The sequence below is a fragment of the Leptodactylus fuscus genome, chromosome 6 (genome assembly GCF_031893055.1).
Source record: "Leptodactylus fuscus isolate aLepFus1 chromosome 6, aLepFus1.hap2, whole genome shotgun sequence".
In the NCBI taxonomy this organism is placed as follows: domain Eukaryota; kingdom Metazoa; phylum Chordata; class Amphibia; order Anura; family Leptodactylidae; genus Leptodactylus; species Leptodactylus fuscus.
Window position 1 is genome coordinate 124,820,549 of NC_134270.1, and position 19,924 is coordinate 124,840,472.

General features: G+C 40.5%; 1 protein-coding gene across 1 annotated transcript in view; it reads right to left on the reverse strand.

Moving 5' to 3' along the window:
* Positions 1-17,474, reverse strand: part of RARA (retinoic acid receptor alpha) — a 94,372-nt gene extending 76,898 nt beyond the window's left edge. The window contains exon 1 of the mRNA XM_075278318.1: positions 17,340-17,474. The gene's annotated coding sequence lies outside the window, so the exon portion shown is untranslated. The remainder of the gene's footprint in view (positions 1-17,339) is intronic.
* Between the last annotated feature and the right edge of the window lie 2,450 nt (positions 17,475-19,924).

The window sequence follows — 19,924 nt, forward strand, 5'->3', positions numbered from 1 at the left end:
ACTAACTACTCACACTAAAGGGCAGGGAGTCTTTCTTCTGCTGCAGTTTGATAGCACAGGCTCTCCCCCACCCACGGCTGTAACCCTTTCATTGCCCTGTCAGGGGTTTGAGTGGGAGAATGGGGCCAGGCTTGGCCCAGACTTACCTAAAATAAAATCTGGGTTTAGGAGATGTAGGGATAGCAGCCAGACATACATACTAAGGATGGGGGGGGGGAGAGAACGTTATAAAGGAGGAGGCCCAGAGGGTGGAGAGAGGAGTGAAAAATGGGACCTGGAGAATAATATGTTATGAGGAAGACAGATGCTTCAGCCTCTGGAATCTACACTGTGCTAAAAAGCTTGCCATGCTACAAACCAAAGACGCTTGTAGTATCTAAGGACATGACATATAATCAGTGCAGATGCCTATGGACTTTATACCTGCAGTATACTGATAGCGCACTGTATAAAGCAGTAGTTCTTGGCACAAGACCCAATATGACCTAATTGTAAGCTCTGCAGACAAGTATTGTGAAAAGTCAGTGAGTACATTGTGTTCTATAGTCTCCCCCTACAAGAAACGTGCGGCCAGATATGTTACTTCCATAACATATAGTTAAGACCATAAGTGGGAATACATGTGTGCATGATTAAAGCTCCTCTCGCCCTCCACCCGTCTGCTCTCTCCCCACTCTCCTTTCTTGTTTTCAGATGTTTGGCCTGGAGATTCTCTCCAGGAAGTTGGTGTTCCTTCCCCTCTAGAGAGAGCCAAAGAGAAGGGGGGTGGGAGAGAATAAGGGAAGACGGACAGAAAGGGGAAAGTGGGAGAGAGAAAGGGGGAAAGTGGAGTAGGAGAAATATAAGGTGAGAGATTAATAGGAAAGCAAAAGAAGAAAAGGAAAATGAGAACTGAGGAAAGAAGATGGGGAAATAGAGAAGTTGACAGGGTAATAAAGACTGTCAAGGGCAACAGGGAGGTGTACATGTGCTGGGATCATAGATGAGGCCTGGCTGGATTGGTGGAGTCTGTCTGCATCTTGTAGAGGCTTTACTACAGTTTCCAATTATACCTCAGCTTTGGAGCCCCATTTTCTTTACTTCTATACAATTGAGGGGAAAAGAGCTTCACCCAGGAATCTAGAGCCAAGACCAAAGCTCACCAAGCTAAAACAAAGAACTTTCCCCTCATCTGCATATAATAAACAAAAATTTACATGGAAATGGGCTCCAAAGCTGAACAATATAGATATATTTGGAAACTGTAGAAACACCTCTACAAGATTCTGTGATCAGGTTTATATCCACTTTACTGATGACAGACTCACTTTAATGTGGTTGTCGAGAAACATATGTACGGTGATAACTTAGGTGTCCCAATGCTGAGCATAAGTTACGCTAGGTTCACACTAGCGTTTCATCTCCGTTCTGAGCTTTCCGTTTTCTGCATGCAGAAGACGGAAAGCTGTCTGACCGGGTCCGGCCGTGAGCGTTTTATGCTCTCCGCTGCGAAACCGATTTTTTTTTAAAAAAAATCGGACACAGAGTACTGTATGTCCGACTCTGTGTCCGATTTTAAAAAAACGGTTTCGCGGCGGAGAGCATAAAACGCTCACCACCGCACATCTTTCAAACCCATTCAAATGAATGGGCATGAAAGAGTCCTGCAGGTTTCCGTCTCCTACCTCTGTTTTGTGCAGGAAACGGAAACCTGCAGAACGGAGACCAGGCGCAGATGTGAACGAGCCCTTAGCCAACCACAATTTATTTGCTAAAACCACTAGTCAACATTACAGTTGTATCATGCGGCTACTTCTCCGTGCCCAGGCAGCCTGTGGTTCCTAGAATTATACACTATTTTTATCACTTTTTTCACCCATTTTAGGTAGAGATACCTCTTTGGATTTGTTCATCCTTCATAGACGTTAGAAATTTCTGTCTAACATTCCTCTATTATAGCCAAATTTAGGGGCTAAGACTTTGGGACAGATAAGTCTTGTTTACTTATGTCTTGTCTGCAAAGCTGTTCCGGACATGGGAACCATGCAAATGGAGCAAAGGACATATCCGGTCCATAAAGCAGGCTTCTGCACATGGTGTAAGCAAATAATTACTTCCTAAAGTATCCAAGATAATCATGAGACTATATTAGGACATGTGATACTGGTAAGTTGGACAGATTTCACTCCGTGAAAAGACTGCACAGCTCAAATCTAAAGGTGCCCCAAACACATCAAATGGACCCCACAACATGCAGCGGATTATGATAGGTTTGGGGTGTCCTGAATGTTTCCCAACAGAGTGAGGGGAGATTCCAGAAAAGATAAATTGCACATATTGGATTACAACATGGTTGACTCTAGAGGTATCTGACAGTTATCTAAAGGTGCTATTGCATTGGCAAACCATGAATAACACACCGATAGGCGCTCATTTGCCCTGGCCTATTTACGCAGCCGTAGTGATCATCGTTTGGGCTAAGTTCTGCCTACAATCTGCATCTTGCAGGCTGGGCTCACACACACGTGTTTGGTCAGTGTTTTGCATTAGTCTGCGCCAAAGCTATGAGAAGGTGTGAATAAAGCCTAATATATGCGAATCTACAAGGCATCAGATGATCACCCGACGCAGAAACTAATTGTGGAAGAGCAACATAAGGGTGTTGACCCACAGGCAAATTTAGGGTCCGTGTACACGGAGTTAACGTGAGCACATTTTAGCATAATACACGTGTATAGAATACACGTGTTAAAATGACACTCCCATTAACTTAAATTAAATTTTTTACGTGTGAAAAACACGTCGTAAAACGCGGCGCATTTTTGACACGTAGAAAATTTCATTGAAGTCAACGGGAGTGTTATTTTAACACGTGTATTCTATACATGTGTGTTATGCTAAAATGCACTTGCGTTAACTCTGTGTGCACGAGCCCTTATTAAGACCGGCGTATTGTATGCCAGCCTTAATACTGTAAATGGCCCAAATGGCGCAGAGAAAGAGAAATTTCTGAAAAGGCTCCAGCCAATTCCTAACTTCTTGTTCCGCCCTAATCTGCCCACATTCACACAATATGGGTGACACGACATGCTTGGTACAAGAAAGAGCCTTGTGCCAAATGTGAGTCTCAATATCATCTCTTTGTGCCAGTTTTCTAATGTAGAGGGAACAATGAATTTTTGCCACTATGTACCTGAATGCGGCTATAGCTGCATCATTCCCCAGCCATTTGGTGTAAGTAAAAAGTTGATTATATTTCTGCTGCATTTCATTCCTAGCCATGTGGATTTGCTATTACCACATGGCCAGTGATTGAATCCAGCTGGAATGAATCACTGGAGCACCAGGGGTTGGGGACTGAATGCGGCTATAGCATCCAGCAGGAACTGCATGTGTCCACAGTGGCAATTGTACCTCCTACATGCACTTTGCTCCAACCTGTGTATTAGATTGATGCAAACAAGAACCGATCAATGCTTTTATCGGCAGTGAAATGGGCTATATACAGTCTTTATACATAAGATAGCTGCCCCAGCACAAAAATCTATGCACAGATCAGTACAGAATGTCAGTGGATTTAGCAACCTTTTATCTTACTTATACAGCCAACTTAAAGGACTTTTTTTTTTTTTTTTTTTTTTTTAGGACTTTAATACTGATGGCCTATCCATAAAATGTCCATTAATATCAATATGAAATCATTTGGGGCTGTCTTCTTGCACCACCATGGCTCAGCTCAATGGAAAGGCTACAGTGCTAAAGTAAGCTTAGAGGATTCTATGTGTAACAGACACAGATGTAAATATTGTAGCAAGTGGTACATGGTACTGCAGCTCCATTTTTTTCATGTGAATGTAACAGAGCTATGCGTAGTACCAAACACAGCCAATACAGAAAGAATGGCGCTTTACCTAACAATGGAAAGGCTACAGCGCTTGCTGAAATGCTGCATCCCCATGAAATAGCAGGATGATGGGAGTCAGATCTCCACTGATCTGATATTGATGGCCTATCCTCAAGATAGACCATCAATATTAAAGCCCTGAAAAACTCTTCCTGAAGTAAGAAGTAGGAGAAAGAGGCTGCTACTGAAGCATACAGCAGGTAACGTAATAGTATGTGAATCAGAGTAAGACCTCATGTACATGGCAGTACTGTGTGCATGCAGAGAGTCCCTGCAGCTCCATTTTACAGTGTGCTAAGATACTTGATGTGCTACCATATGGTGGTTCAGTATGGCACCATATTATATAGATATTCTCCCGCGGAAGCAATGTCTATGTTCTGCCATGATATGGTATCTGATGGCACATGGTATACTTGCCCCCCTCCCCCATTCCAAAAAAATGTCAGTGTTTTCAAACAATTCAAAAATGTTTAAAAAAAAAAGAGGCAAAGCACTCCTATGAGAAACAACATAATCAGGCCTTGTAGTGCTATGAAGATGTCTGACACTTATGGTATAGCTGAGGACAACAATCTGGGCTTTTAACTTGCTGTAGAACTACAAGAGCCGACATGCCTTGGCAGCGAGCAGATATAAACTACACTAAGGTAAAAAAAAAAGAGATACAAAGAATAACAATGATCCATTACAATATCCATGATATGAATTAAATTATTATTGTAGACATGTATGGAAGATGAGGGAAAAAGTACAGCAATACTCAGCAACACTATAGTCTGCAATTTACTCTAAGCACTCGCAAAGCGCTCTCACTTCCCTTCTCTCTCTGGTCTCTGTTTCCGCTGTGCCCCCACCTCCTCCCACCCAACCCAGACATGCTGTACTACACCCCCCCCCCATCCCTAGCTGACCTCATACTTCCTGGCGTGACTACCAGCTGTGCCCGGCAAAATGCCACTTCCTGTCACTAGTACTCACGCGTAGACAATTCAGACTCTCACTTCCTGAAAATTACACCCTACTTTTTTGTATTAATACTGATTTTATACATCATCTCAATAATATACAACTTCAGAATTTTAAAGTCACAGTGTGTGTTTTTTTGCCGGCCCAGAGCTGAATTTCCTGGAAATATACAGAGTGAAATGAACCTGAATGACTCTAGATTCCAGGAATTCCACCTCAAGACAGATAGGTGAAGAAGGAGGAAAAAAAAACATGACAGGTACAAACAACTAAGGTCACTTCTGAAGACTGACTAGGTTCACATCATGTTTCTGCCAATTAGATAAAGCCTGTAATTTTAGTGAATATTGTAGATAAACAAAGCACTAGAACCCACACAATTGGCCTTGACACACAAATAAAAGAACAATATAAAAATAACAGTATAATGCAATGTTCACATGCGCCCAACAGATCCCAAAAATGATGGACATAAATGGAGTCTAATGGACCCCCTATCGTCTACAAAGTCTGTCAGGTGCTTTTTTTTTGTTAGTTTTATTTATTTATTAAACTGAAATTGCTGAATCCACAGTCAGGAGATCAGTGTACATTATATAGATACCCAGCACTGTGTGATCCTGTCCTGATAATCTACAGTCAGGAGATCCCTGTACAGTATATAGATCCCCAGCACTGTGTGATTCTGTCCTGATAATCTACAGTAAGGAGATCACTGTACATTATATAGATACTCAGCACTGTGTGATCCTGTCCTGATAATCTACAGTCAGGAGATCCCTGTACAGTATATAGATCCCCAGCACTGTGTGATTCTGTCCTGATAATCTACAGTAAGGAGATCACTGTACATTATATAGATACTCAGCACTGTGTGATCCTGTCCTGATAATCTACAGTCAGGAGATCACTGTACATTATATAGATACCCAGCACTGTGTGATCCTGTCCTGATAATCTACAGTCAGGAGATCACTGTACATTATATAGATACCCAGCACTGTGTGATTCTGTCCTGATAATCCACAGTCAGGAGATCACTGTACAGTATATAGATACCCAGCACTGTGTGATTCTGTCCTGATAATGTACAGTAAGGAGATCACTGTACATTATATAGATATCCAGCACTGTGTGATTCTGTCCTGATAATCTACAGTCAGATCACTGTACATTATATAGATACCCAGCACTGTGTGATTATGTCCTGATAATGTACAGTAAGGAGATCACTGTACATTATATAGATATCCAGCACTGTGTGATTCTGTCCTGATAATGTACAGTCAGGAGATCACTGTACAGTATATAGATCCCCAGCACTGTGTGATCCTGTCCTGATAATCTACAGTCAGGAGATCACTGTACATTATATAGATCCCCAGCACTGTGTGATCCTGTCCTGATAATCTACAGTCAGGAGATCACTGTACATTATATAGATCCCCAGCACTGTGTGATCCTGTCCTGATAATCTACAGTCAGGAGATCACTGTACATTGTATAGATAGCCAGCACTGTGTGATCCTGTCCTGATGATCCACAGTCAGGAGATCACTGTACATTATATAGATACCCAGCACTGAGTGATCCTGTCCTGATAATCTACAGTCAGGAGATCACTGTACATTATATAGATCCCCAGCACTGTGTGATCCTGTCCTGATAATCTACAGTCAGGAGATCACTGTACATTATATAGATACCCAGCACTGTGTGATCCTGACCTGATAATCTACAGTCAGGAGATCACTGTACATTATATAGATACCCAGCACTGTGTGATTCTGTCCTGATAATGTACAGTCAGGAGATCACTGTACATTATATAGATACCCAGCACTGTGAGATCCTGTCCTGATAATCTACAGTCAGGAGATCCCTGTACAGTATATAGATATCCAGCACTGTGTGATTCTGTCCTGATAATCTACAGTCAGGAGATCAGTGTACATTATATAGATACCCAGCACTGTGTGATCCTGTCCTGATAATCTACAGTCAGGAGATCACTGTACATTATATAGATACCCAGCACTGTGTGATTCTGTCCTGATAATGTACAGTAAAGAGATCACTGTACATTATATAGATATCCAGCACTGTGTGATTCTGTCCTGATAATCTATAGTCAGGAGATCACTGTACATTATATAGATCCCCAGCACTGTGTGATTCTGTCCTGATAATCTACAGTCAGGAGATCACTGTACATTATATAGATACCCAGCACTGTGTGATTCTGTCCTGATAATGTACAGTAAGGAGATCACTGTACATTATATAGATATCCAGCACTGTGTGATTCTGTCCTGATAATCTATAGTCAGGAGATCACTGTACATTATATAGATACCCAGCACTGTGTGATCCTGTCCTGATAATCTACAGTCAGGAGATCACTGTACATTATATAGATCCCCAGCACTGTGTGATCCTGTCCTGATAATCTACAGTCAGGAGATCACTGTACATTGTATAGATATCCAGCACTGTGTGATCCTGTCCTGATAATCTACAGTCAGGAGATCACTGTACATTGTATAGATAGCCAGCACTGTGTGATCCTGTATCTGCAGTCAGGGGATCACTGTACATTATATAGATCCCCAGCACTGTGTGATCCTGTCCTGAAAGTTTTCACCCCAGTGTGCTGTACAAAAACTAAGCAATGACTCAGGGACTTGTGCATGGCCGTGGCCCACACACGCTCACACACTAGGGCACAGAATAATTTCCATGTTCTCCACATGTGTGAGGTTTTACTACAAGGACTGTGACTCTATATTTAGGTATAAACATGAACTACACTCCAAAAACAGATCCGTGTGCTTCCAATTAACACTTCCAGTGGGAAGATGTAACTCATTCTATGCCACCGTGCCAGAAATCTGCCAGTGAAGACAGTTCAATGCTCCCCCTCCTTGGGACAACCCCCGTCACCACCAAACACTACAAGAAATCTCTGGGCCAACAGTCTGTACTCTACTTAAGCGACATTTCCAAGTATGTCTCCAAGTATTACTAACAGGACACAATCTAGACTTGTGGCTGCTTCATTCGTAAGTGACAGCAAAATGTAGGGAAAAAAAAATATGGAGTCACAACCGATGGCTAGGTCATCACCAAGCAGTAAATATGCCCATAGAAAAAGACTCTCGCAATTTATTAGATGCAGTGCAATGAAAATGCTGTGCCAGGAGCCTGACATATTCATGAGCTGCAAGCTTCCCCATCCAGCCGATAGTCAATGCTCTGTGAGCTAAACAGTATGGATACAAATAAGATGCATTAGGGCAAACCAGCTCTACTAGTGTGTAATGGTTCAAACTAGCTTGCAGAGCATTTCCTACACTGGATACTGCATACCTCCCAACCATCCTGGATTCAGCAAGACAGTCCCAGATTCTGGGTGCTGTTTCAGGTGGTGGGAGGTATATCCCAGCTTCAACTATACAATGGTGAAGTGGGGAGTGGTCCATTCCTTGCTTCACCAGTCAGCAGATTGAAAGCAAGCAGGGGTGATGTAGCGATGTCATAACATTGTGCCCGCTGCTCCTAAGACACTCATATAGACTCCATAGGGAAACAGATCAGGGAAGTATTTTTTGTTGTTGTTGTTTGTGGGAGCTTCATTTATACTGTGGAGGCCACAAGGTGGAAATTATATTGTTGGGGCTACAGCATTAGGAACATTATCCAGTTGGTGCTGCAATAAATAGGGAATTATATTGTGGGGGCTACAAGGAGGGAGACATCATCCTACTGTGTGGCCACCACAATTGAGTACAATTTGTGCTACAGATTTGGTTGTTTTTGAAAGTTGGGCGGTATGAACATGTACATTTAATACATGACATACATATATTTATACTGGTTCATACGGTCCACTAAATAGCCCCTATAAAAAGGTTTCAAATGCAAAAAGTCAGGGGCATCACAAAGTCCTCACTACCTTCCAGACTGTCTGCTTAAAAGGTAGCGAGACCCCTCTCAGCTATAGAGCATGCAGAATTGGGCCCAAATACACCAAGGCCACATAAAGGCACATTGTAGGTGGCCACCCAGTTACAGAATGAGGGTTATCCATCGTTAAAAAAAATAAGGGATTGCCTCCAAATAACAGATGGAGACTAGTCACGTACAGAAATATTTAATGTTTAAGCAAACTACAGACAGTATTGCTCCATAAGGAGAGCAGTACCTGTCGTGTCAGCACTCGGGAGGTAAGCATGTGATATACATGCAAGCGCATGGTGAAATATTAATTGCCAGGCACACTTGTCTGCATGCCTCTATACTCGCTGCTATTTCTTTTGCTTGCTGTCTGATACATTGTAAACCGCAATGACCTAAAGAAATTGCACAACATATACCTTTTCATAGTCACACCACTAGTAGCTGTGCCAAGAGAGGGCAACAGCAAAAGAACAGCACAATGAAATGTTACAGTAAGCAAAAAGGCATGCCACTCTATGAAAGCCATAGTACAAAGTACTATACAATACCATGGCTCCTCTGAAATCATTAGCCATTCTGTGCTATGGAAATATACTTGACATTGACTAGTCAGGGGCCACTCAACGTCCGCTTCAGTATACTGAGTGTAGGAACAATAACGCTCGGGGGCACTATTTCAGAAATGGAACATTGCGCAACTCAAGATATCCCTTGAAGCCTCAGGCTTCCTTTAGTACCTGTCCACTTTAAGATGAACAGGTTGTTGTGATCTGCCATTACATAGATATAGCAGCTATCAGTAGAAAGTATTGCCCAGATATAGGGCTATTTCTGTAAAAATTACACAGATCAAGCAGTCTGTGTCACAAAAGTCGTGATTGAAGATCCATATTTGTGTCATACTCAAGTGGTTCTCAAGGGCTCTGACAAGCACTTCCAGGGGACTCGCTGTACCTTGCTCTCTGTGCAAGACATACTTTTGCCAAGCTTTGTAATAAACAGGCCAAACGCTGGACAAAATGTAATGTAATCTCTGTGGTTAAAAGTATCTTGTGAAGAACCAAGTGTCCCTGGTTAATTCCATAAATTAATGCCCAGGTTTCCAGATACCAAGAGTTTTTATCTCCTACCTTTCCAACCATTTGTCTACGCATCTATGTTGATCCAAGGTAAATTTTTTATGAAGCTTTGCCAGGAAGCCAAATGACCAACCAAGTACCCCATCAGTACTGTCACAGTGTTAAGATATCAAGCTCAATGTTTTAAGATGAGCAGAAATAGCTATATAAGCATGATGTCACACGTTGTCTTCATACCATGTTGTTCAGGCTTGAATTCACTCCTCCCCTCACACCTACTACAATGCCACAGTCAGGCCATGTTCAGGGATGCCATCTTTCCTATTTGGGATGCTCCAATTCACTAATTTTGCCATGTTATCAGAGGCATCCCAGTGGGTAGGGGGTAGAAAGAAGATAAATTAGGGAATCTAACATGCAACCCAGCACTGGGCCAATATTTTCCAAAGCTGGATTACCAGGAATTTATGAATATTAGCATATTAGTATGTAGAGCGACCTGAAACTTGTATTCCTAACCCCTCATTTGCTACTATGCTGTGCACACCCACTGTATGGACAGAATTTCACGATCACCAATGATGTAAAGACAGTCTTCTCCTGCTCTTGCCGCTCTTCAGTTCCCCACTAATAAAACACCTTAGCCCTGCTGTGACATTTGTCTACTTTTACAAAAACTTATAGACAGATATTTAGTGCCAAAGACCAGGAAAGGTGGACTACATGCTGCTAGAAAGTCCAGATAACACCACTTTCTCCTAATATAAAAACAGTATTTTTTTTTCCTCTCTCAAAAAAACCTTAAGAACTTACTGAGCCAAAAACAAATAAGGCAATAACATAATAATGTACGTAAAAGTATACAAACCAAATGTGCTATAAGAAGGTGGTTCAGACTGTCTGTGTCTACATATCCCCGCAGTCCCATTTTACAGAGCTAATACAAGTCAGTCCCAACTCCACCCTTCTCTGGACTCTGTGATGAGGGCAAAGATCCTTGTGTTACTGTATATACTTAGTGTCCGCGTAGCTGATCAATGGAAAGAAGAGAAAAAAGCAAAACACTAGGCCGCTCATACATATACCATAAACACGTATGCTGCTAACCCTTCAATTTAACTAGCAGCAAGAGCTGTACTTCAGATCACTTCTATTGAAACTCTATGTAAAATCTGGCTGGAGGCATTGCACTGAAGTCCATTTTGGATAGAGTTGGAAGAATTGTACTCACACCAACTCCGGTATAAGAATAACAATATTAAATATAATATATTATTAATATTATATATAGTATAACAAATGCATAATCAGTATTGCACATTTCTTTTAATAGGATTTCAGATTTAGAAACATTACTCATATAAAAATCTTCCCCAAACTTTAGCCTGAAATTGCCAAGTTACAAGAAGTTTATTACTACTTATTATACATTGGCCATTTATGAAGGAGTGAAAGTGTCAAAAATAAAGAAATCAGACTCAGATGTTGGGTTTACCAACTCCACAAAAAAAACCTTTTGTTTTCTCAATTGAAGTCAATCAAAAATAAGAGAACATAAAAATGCTACACTTGGACCAGCTATGGTCAACCCAAAATATTCTATCAAATATGGCCATAGTTGGGTCAAGGGGTAAACGCACGACTTATACTATGTATATATTATGTAAATGTAAAGAAAATTAGAAATACAATCTGAAAAGTGTATAAGACAAGATCTTTCTTTTACAAGCCATCATTAATATAATAGAACAGAATATCGAGAGGGAAGAATTCTGAACTGAAAATCCACAGTATAAGGAACATGCTGTGGATTTAAGATCCGCCCACATTTCACAGTTGGTTGTTTGTGTAGTCAGAGGAAGAGATCTGTTGACCTGCACTGCAGATCTGCAAATCCGCAGGGAAAATCTGCAGGGCAACACAGCCCATGTGAACATATCCTTACTTGGTAGACTTCTACTCCGTCAATTCTGAGGCCGCTGACCCACATGGCGTAAAAACTGCGGTTTGTCTGTGGCTGAAAAAACATGGAGTTTTACAGTCACTGCATAGTAAATGGGATTCAAGCGAATCCCATTCTCACACAGTGGTAAAATACGTGCAGCAGAGATGCTGCGATTTCCAAAACTGTTAGACTTGGAAATCGCAGCATGTCAATTATAGCTACAGAAGCATCGGTGGTTTCCCTATAGGTATAACTGAAGTAGAAAGTTCCCAGTAGAAATCTCTACAAACTTTCTGTGAAAAGCACTGCAGGAAAAAAGTGATGCATTGCTGATGCGGTTTTCCCACAGCGCTTTTTTTTTTTTTTTTGCTGTGGGATGCTACGTGAGGCCTTAGCCTGAAATCTGTTTTCTCCAAGAGTCACTGAATCCTCTATCTCTCACCTGAACAGATCAATAAAATGAATAACTGGGAACTATAGGTCCTCATATCAGCTTGTAAAGCCTAAAATCATTTTTTTTAAAAAAAAACCTCCATTATAACCATTAAGATGATTATTAGGATTTGGACTTCCAGAGTGCCCAAAACATGATCTGGATTACTAATATTGTATACAATCAATTCAGATGCATCTGTAAAAAAAAACAAAAAAAAAAAACATTACAATTTCTGACTACATTCAACACTGGAAAAAAATCTAACGTTATCTTAATGGACTCTTAGAAAAACCAAAATCACTTTGAATCATGTACAAAAGATAAACAGTGCTCCAACCCTTTCGTTCTTCCAGCCATCTCCTTCTGTAACACCTAGATAAAAACTGGAAGCTACAAAGATTTAGCAACTTGAATCTGATATCTTGCTGCAGAATGAGATCACACAACAAAAGCCATTAAAAAAGTCAAGTTAAATGTCAAGTCAAAGGGATTTTCCAGCCCTGAATGCATGTGTCATAGTGATGACCTATACACAGGATAGCCCATCAGTTTCTGATTTGTGGGAATTCGACAACCGAACCCCACACTAATGCAGTAGACAGGGAGCAGAAGCAGCTCTGTTGCTATACAACTTATAGATGCAGAGCTGCAGTTCCCTGGGCCACCAATATACAATGGATGAAGATGCAGATCCGCTCCTATTATTGGACTGCATCCGTTCCCTATCCTCTTTAACAGGTCCTGGCATCCGGAGGTTGCTGAAACAGTTGATCTGTGGGGCACCCAGGTGTCAGACCCCGCTGTGGACAGGTCATCAGTATAAAACGCTCATTTAGGGGCTTGAAAACCCCTTTAGGCTGCAGCCACACATTGCTGAAAAGATGGTTGCAGATTTTACTGTGGATTTTTGAGCCAAAGACAAGAGAGGTTTCTAAAGGAATGAAAAACAGAAAGAAACACTTATACTTCTCCATTCTGCAAAATCTATCACTGGTTTTGTCTATTTAAAAAAAAAAAAAGTCATAAAGTTTCCTAGTGGGAAAATCGTTTAAGACTGGTGTAGGAAATGTCAATAAATTACCCCAAATATTGCTATACATCAGAACCTCTTCAGCCAGAATTGCATTGAGAATCATTCTTTTAAGAGGGTTGGTCCTTTCAAAGAAGATGCCAGAGTATATGAAATATGAAATGAAATATGCTGCAGGTAATCTGTTCTGATTAAAAAGGGTTTCATCCTTGTTTCTCCTACTTGATACAGTACCCAGAACCCCTTGGTTCCCAGCTCCATCAGCTCATACACCCTATCCCCTGCTCTTCTATCACCATGCTGTCCCATTTTCCAACAAGGCGATTTTAGGGGTGATTTTAGTAAAATTGGGAAAAAGTAATAAGTCCATAGCTTAACCTTTACATTTTACTGTAGTTTGATCCGATGAAAGGCAACACAAGCCTTGTGATAGATGCAAAATGTCTTCTGACTACAAACAAGACAGATCAGAATAAAGTGAATCTATTAACCCCTTGTCACATAGCAGACACAGGTGGCCTCTCCAGGTCTCTTACATGACCAGGACCAATTTTCCATTTTAGCCTAGAGTTAAGGAATGGCTCATTGGTGCCCCCCCCTATACACCAAGTACTCTAGGCACATCTTTCAAGTGGTTGTCTAGGATTAGAAAAACATGGTTGTTTTATCCCCATTCACTTCAAAGGAGCTGAGCTACAATACTAGACACAACCGATGGACAAGTGTTGGCCTTGGAAGCAGCCATATTTTTCTCTGATTTCTTCTCAAGTCGATGTTGCATCGGTGGGCAGTGTTTTCCCTTCTCCTCACAGTCATATTTTTACCTACGCTGTCTAACACTTCTCAGAGAGTTGTGCCTCCTACAACAAGACTCCTAAGCAGCCACATAAACATGTCTCTGTTCAATACTTGTGTTAGGACCACATTCACTTCCTATATTCAGCATCAGTCATTTTTCCTCCCCCACTCCATGTGAAACTGGTAAACCCATGACATCACTGTGACATCAAGCATTTCCTTGGCAACCACCAACATGCAGAGGCCCTGCTTCCACATTTCGGACTCAATGCACTTGGTCTGAGCGCTCAGTCTAGTGGTTTTAGTGGCAGAGAACTGATGAATTCTTGCTGGGATTTCAGTATACAGATCAGCAGCAGGAACTGGGTAATGGGTTTTACATCTCAAAACTTCTTACAAGAAACAAAATGCCCTTTTTCACATAATAACCTATCACAGTACAGCGTCCATTACTGCTCTGAAAATAAAAACCCATAAACTCCATGGATTGTGCTAGCAGGTAACCTAATAAGTGCAAAAAGGCGCTGTCAAAAGAATGTGTACCCTGAAGAGGGATCACTGGAGATGTTACCATGGATAAGCAGGGGGAATACATTATATGACAAGGACAGGCCATAAAGAACTATAAAGAATACATGGTATAGAGCCCCCCTTACCAAACTAAAGGTCCTATTAGCATAGTTGCCATACTGAGTGTTCATACACGATTCCTGAACATTGCCCTGTGCAAACAAACACATCTAAAGATCAAATAAATGAACACTTTTTTTATTTTATTTTACTTTTGGTAATTTCTGTTTGATCTTTATCAATCATTTTAGTGTATAAAGGAAAGATAAAATTTGCTTAAGGATCACGGTTCCCCCAAGCATACTCCTATCTATTGTGTATCACTAATAATACTGTATTCCCCGTGTCCTACATGTGTGATGACCATAGGGTACTCTGATATGTTCCAATCTATAATGAATGATCTTGGTAATCAGTCCTGTCATGTGTGATCAATACAGTGTTCTCCATTGTCCTGTGGTATATAACCCTTACAGTATATTCTTGTAGATCGAAGTTCTGATATTTCTCAATATTGAACATAGTCCAGGTTGACTTTTAATATTATCATTACAGCAATTCCCATAAACTCCATAGTGTGACACAAATTACTATCATAGTGTGGACTTTCTTGTTGTCCAGTCTTGCTGCCAACACTGAGATATTTCTTGTGTCTGTGTAATATGGATTGACATGGGAGTATTATGCAATTCTCTCCCCTGTAGTCCAGTTGTTTTTAGAGATGTGTTATCCTGTATGGAGTATTCATGTCATTTTTGGCATACATGTAGCTTAGGCTTTCACATCACCCTTTGTATTCCCATTTTCGCATGCAGCCGTACTCCATACACATTCTTATCTTATGTAGTCCAATTTTGTATATATAATTCATGTATACACACACACTGTTACCCTGTGTAGTCAAGTCTAGCATGCAAAAGTATTTATACATCATCTGTATTTTGTCATCTAGTCCATGCAGTATATGCCCATGCATTGCTATTTCTTGTGGTCCATGTATGCAGTCAATACTGTGTAATCTCCTACAGTCCACTCTTGTATGTATCATTGTACATACACTGTTTAATTCCATGTAGTCCGGTCTTGTATGTAGTAGTATTTTATACACACAGTGTTCTCATGTAGTCCGGTCTTGTATGTAGTAGTATTTTATACACACAGTGTTCTCATGTAGTCCGGTCTTGTATGTAGTAGTATTTTATACACACAGTGTTCTCATGTAGTCCAATCTTGTATGTAGTAGTATTTTATACACACAGTGTTCTCATGTAGTCCGGTCTTGTATGTAGACGCATTTCATACACCATGTATTGCCATATCCTGTGTAGTCCAGTCTTGTATGTATCATTGTACACACACTGTTTCATTCCATGCAGTCCAGTCTCGTATGTAGTAGTATTTCATACACACATATTGTGTTCTCATGTAGTCCGGTTTTGTATGTAGACACATTTCAAACACCAGTATTGCCATATCCTGTGTAGTCCAGTCTTGTAAGTCATTTTCATACACACACATTATCATATCCCATGTAGTCCATTCATATCAGTATCATGTTATCCATTGTAATCCAGCTTTCAGTGTATCAGTATTTATTGTATTGTCCTCTGTTTTGTTCTTTTATGTAATTCAGATTCCTATGTTCTGCATTCTCCCATAAACTCCAGTCTCAGGAGGTCCCATTATCCAGTGTGCACAATCCCATGAGGTCCAGTTTCACAACTGTTAGTATTATATCTTGCTTGTGCTTCTGTATGCTCCAATGTCAAATATATTAGTATAGAGTAAGGTATGAAGCAGTATAGTACGAGTAGTGTAGTATTGTACTGTAGTGTTCTGTATATCAGTACCAGGCACATTTATATAAATGCAGCTATGTACCAGATTTTCCCAGTATATTTATGAGTAGGTTTTGCTGTGTAGCCTAGCATAAGGGACCAGTAATCCTCCTTTAGTGTGTTGTTTCTTATGCAAAGATATAAAACTAACATATACATTTACGTAATAAACATCACACTGAACCTAAGATGACAGATAGATAGATAGATAGATAGATAGATAGGATAGATAGATAGAGGTTACCCCTTATTTGTAAACAGTATAGTAACAAGGATGTATCAATTATTAATGCACTGCAAGCGAAAGAATATGTCTATACTATAGAGATCCACAATGTCAATATATATAACATGTATAAATGTATAGAAATTGTTACACGCCACAGATTAACATTATATGTACTATATGTGCATGTCATGTTTTAGATTTATCTATAATAAAAAAAAATCTAAAATCTAAAATGGATACTGCACTACAGATACTACACACTGACTATAAGAATTCAGCGCATAGTTCAACAGTATTGTTCATACCATCTACTGTTATATACGTATCCTTGTTGTATACAGTATAACTATATGGTAGCACATACTATTATGTACGTTATAAATAAATTATTATTATAATACTGATCAGTTCACAATATATGCTCAGAATAATCCACGTGTGCTATGCGTTCTACTACCACAAACATGGCACTGTCCTTGTACCAGTGTATTGTGGGGACCCCTTACATTTCCATATACTCCCATCACACAGTTTTGTATCAGGACACCCCCCTCCCCCTGCCGCATGTACCCATTTCCACAGCTGCCAGTGCCCATTATTACCTGGTCTGCTTCTGTCTTCTGTGGGTATGCCGCAGCTCACCAGTATGTGCCAGCCTTTTGCAGGGTCCTAGAAAAGAGCCAGACAAAGTGGAGACAGGCTCTGTCTGCTGGTTGTGTAGTGTCAGCCTCCTCTCTCTGCAGCCATAGCGGGTATATAGTGAAACTTTATCCTACAGCTCAGCCTCTCTGCCGGTACCTCCCACAGCTCCCCACCCCATAACCAGCTAGACCTGCCACCCTCTATCTTAACCTTTCCACTGCCAGTCAGGGCACACAACACTGCCTGCCCTGTGACAAAGCAGGGGTTAAGACACAAGCTTCCAAACCTACTGACACCTCCAGTACTATAACAGAGACTATGCCATTTAGACAACCACCAACCTCCTTGAGAGAAAGACACCATCTCTGTCAGTACAAGGGTTAAACGCACGGTTTTAACCCATCCACATCTCCAGATCTGGAGGGTTTGTTATGGAACAGTCAATAGTCAAGTAACCCTTTCAATGGCGACTAATTATCTTCATGGATTGCCCTGGCGGCAGAGGCTGTAAACATGTGATTAATGGCCTTTGTCTTGTTTTGCAATCATTAGTCGGTTTTGCCAAGTCATGGCAACCCAGTGACTCTATTAATTTTAGCCCCCTCACCAACCATCCCATTATGTAAAGCTGGAGAAAGATGGAATCATTTTTGGCACAAACAAAACCCTTGGGTTTTTTTTTTTTTATATTTTTTTTTATAAAATATTATTTGGTTTCCTATTGCAGAGTCACCAATGTTTAAGTCTATAATAGGTAAACTAAAGACAGTGAAGGTATTCTGTATACAGCGCTGTGGAATAAGTGAGTGATATAAATGCAGCACAAAAAAATTTAAATGTGTCCTCCATTGTGTACTGGAGTTCATGAGGTGTATTCACAATACTTCAGATGGAACAAGGGACTATGGAGATTATTGGCCATAAAAACAAAGAGACAAACAGCAGTTCTTTAAAGCCACCCACCTGACAAGTTCTTAGAAGTATGGTAGCAAAGTTCACTTCACGTAAAATAAGACTGTAGCAGGTAAATGACCAGGAGAAAGCGGCTGCCAAGGGCCTGAAGGGATAAAAGAAGAAGGTTAAGACTGCTGGACACACTGCAAAGGTGTGGGATGGTAGGAAATAAGTATGGGGTAATGAGGAATGTCTGCTGATGCCGGATTGTGTTTCTGCCTTGCAAATCTATGGCATCACTTTACAGCTATCCATAGACAGTGGATAACTGCAAGCAGATCTGGTTCTAGTTAATGGCAGAATCGTCCTATTTAAGTCAGCTGACATATCTTTTGGTTGACAATTCCTGCATATATAGGCCAGCATAAACTTTGGCTTGGATCGCTGCTGTTAATCATTGGTACAGTGTGGTAGACTCGATATAGCGTTGACGTAGGGACCAGTCAAAGTGGTGGCTAACTGCGGTAGAAAACGACTAACTCATTTCTACAACCAAAATACACACTGCTGTATTGCAGATCTCTTTTATATGGAATGACAATGTGGTACCTATCAGGGTTGTGGAGTCAGTAGGCCAAAACACTGACTCTATCTCTTCTATTTCTCCACAACCCAACTGACTGATCATGGTTGGTCAGAAGTAGTAAAGCTCCTCTAAGACAGTGATTGATTCCTATGAAAGTAAATATGTAACTTACTATGTATCTAATTATTATACAACATTGATCATTTTATAATATTTCACATAACATAAAAAAAAAATGTTCCCGACTATATCCAAAACTGGTCCCAAATCCTCAGCCCTGATGTCTATAAGGTGATGCAATACTGTACCTGTGATGATATGCATCCAAGTAAGCCATAACTGGGAGCTTGTAAGAGAAAAAGTGCCTGACAAAGGCATCATGAGGTGTATAACTATACAGGGTCCGGGCACATATCTCTGTGAAAAGTGACTTAAACTGCAATAGCATGCAGTCATAATATTTTTGCATATATGATATTAAAAAAAAAAGTGACTGTAGCTTTAAGAAACCTGCTTGTAAGATCTAGTACATAGATTAATGTGGCTCTGATCCTTCCTATCCTCACCTGTTACACAGACAGGGCAGGTATGTGGGAAGGCCCAGGGGCTCACTCAGCCAATTGGTCAGGCTGGCAAGTAGCCAAGTCCTGCCCATCCAGACATGGTTCAGATGCAAGAACTCCACAAGCTCACAGGAAGCTGAGGACACTAACAATACATTTCTACACAAAGTTAAGCACGACTATGTAACTGACAGAAGATTCATCTTTCACATTCACAGATGACGTCTTGTTCTATATTTAACATGGGATGCATCAGTCATCTAAACTTCTATGGAAATAACTTCTCTATCTTAAATGATTTTCAAAGAAATAAACTTGATAAACCTAAAAAAGTTTTGAAGCTCCTTTCATTTCACAATGAAGTGTAAAAATTAGACAATATTTTCATAGGAAAAACAACAGTCGTAATAGTGAACACAAAATTCTAGACCAGGTGATAGGCAGTACAGCGGCCATTAGCGCTTTTACAGCAGTTATCACCCAGCTTTACAAGATTACTGAG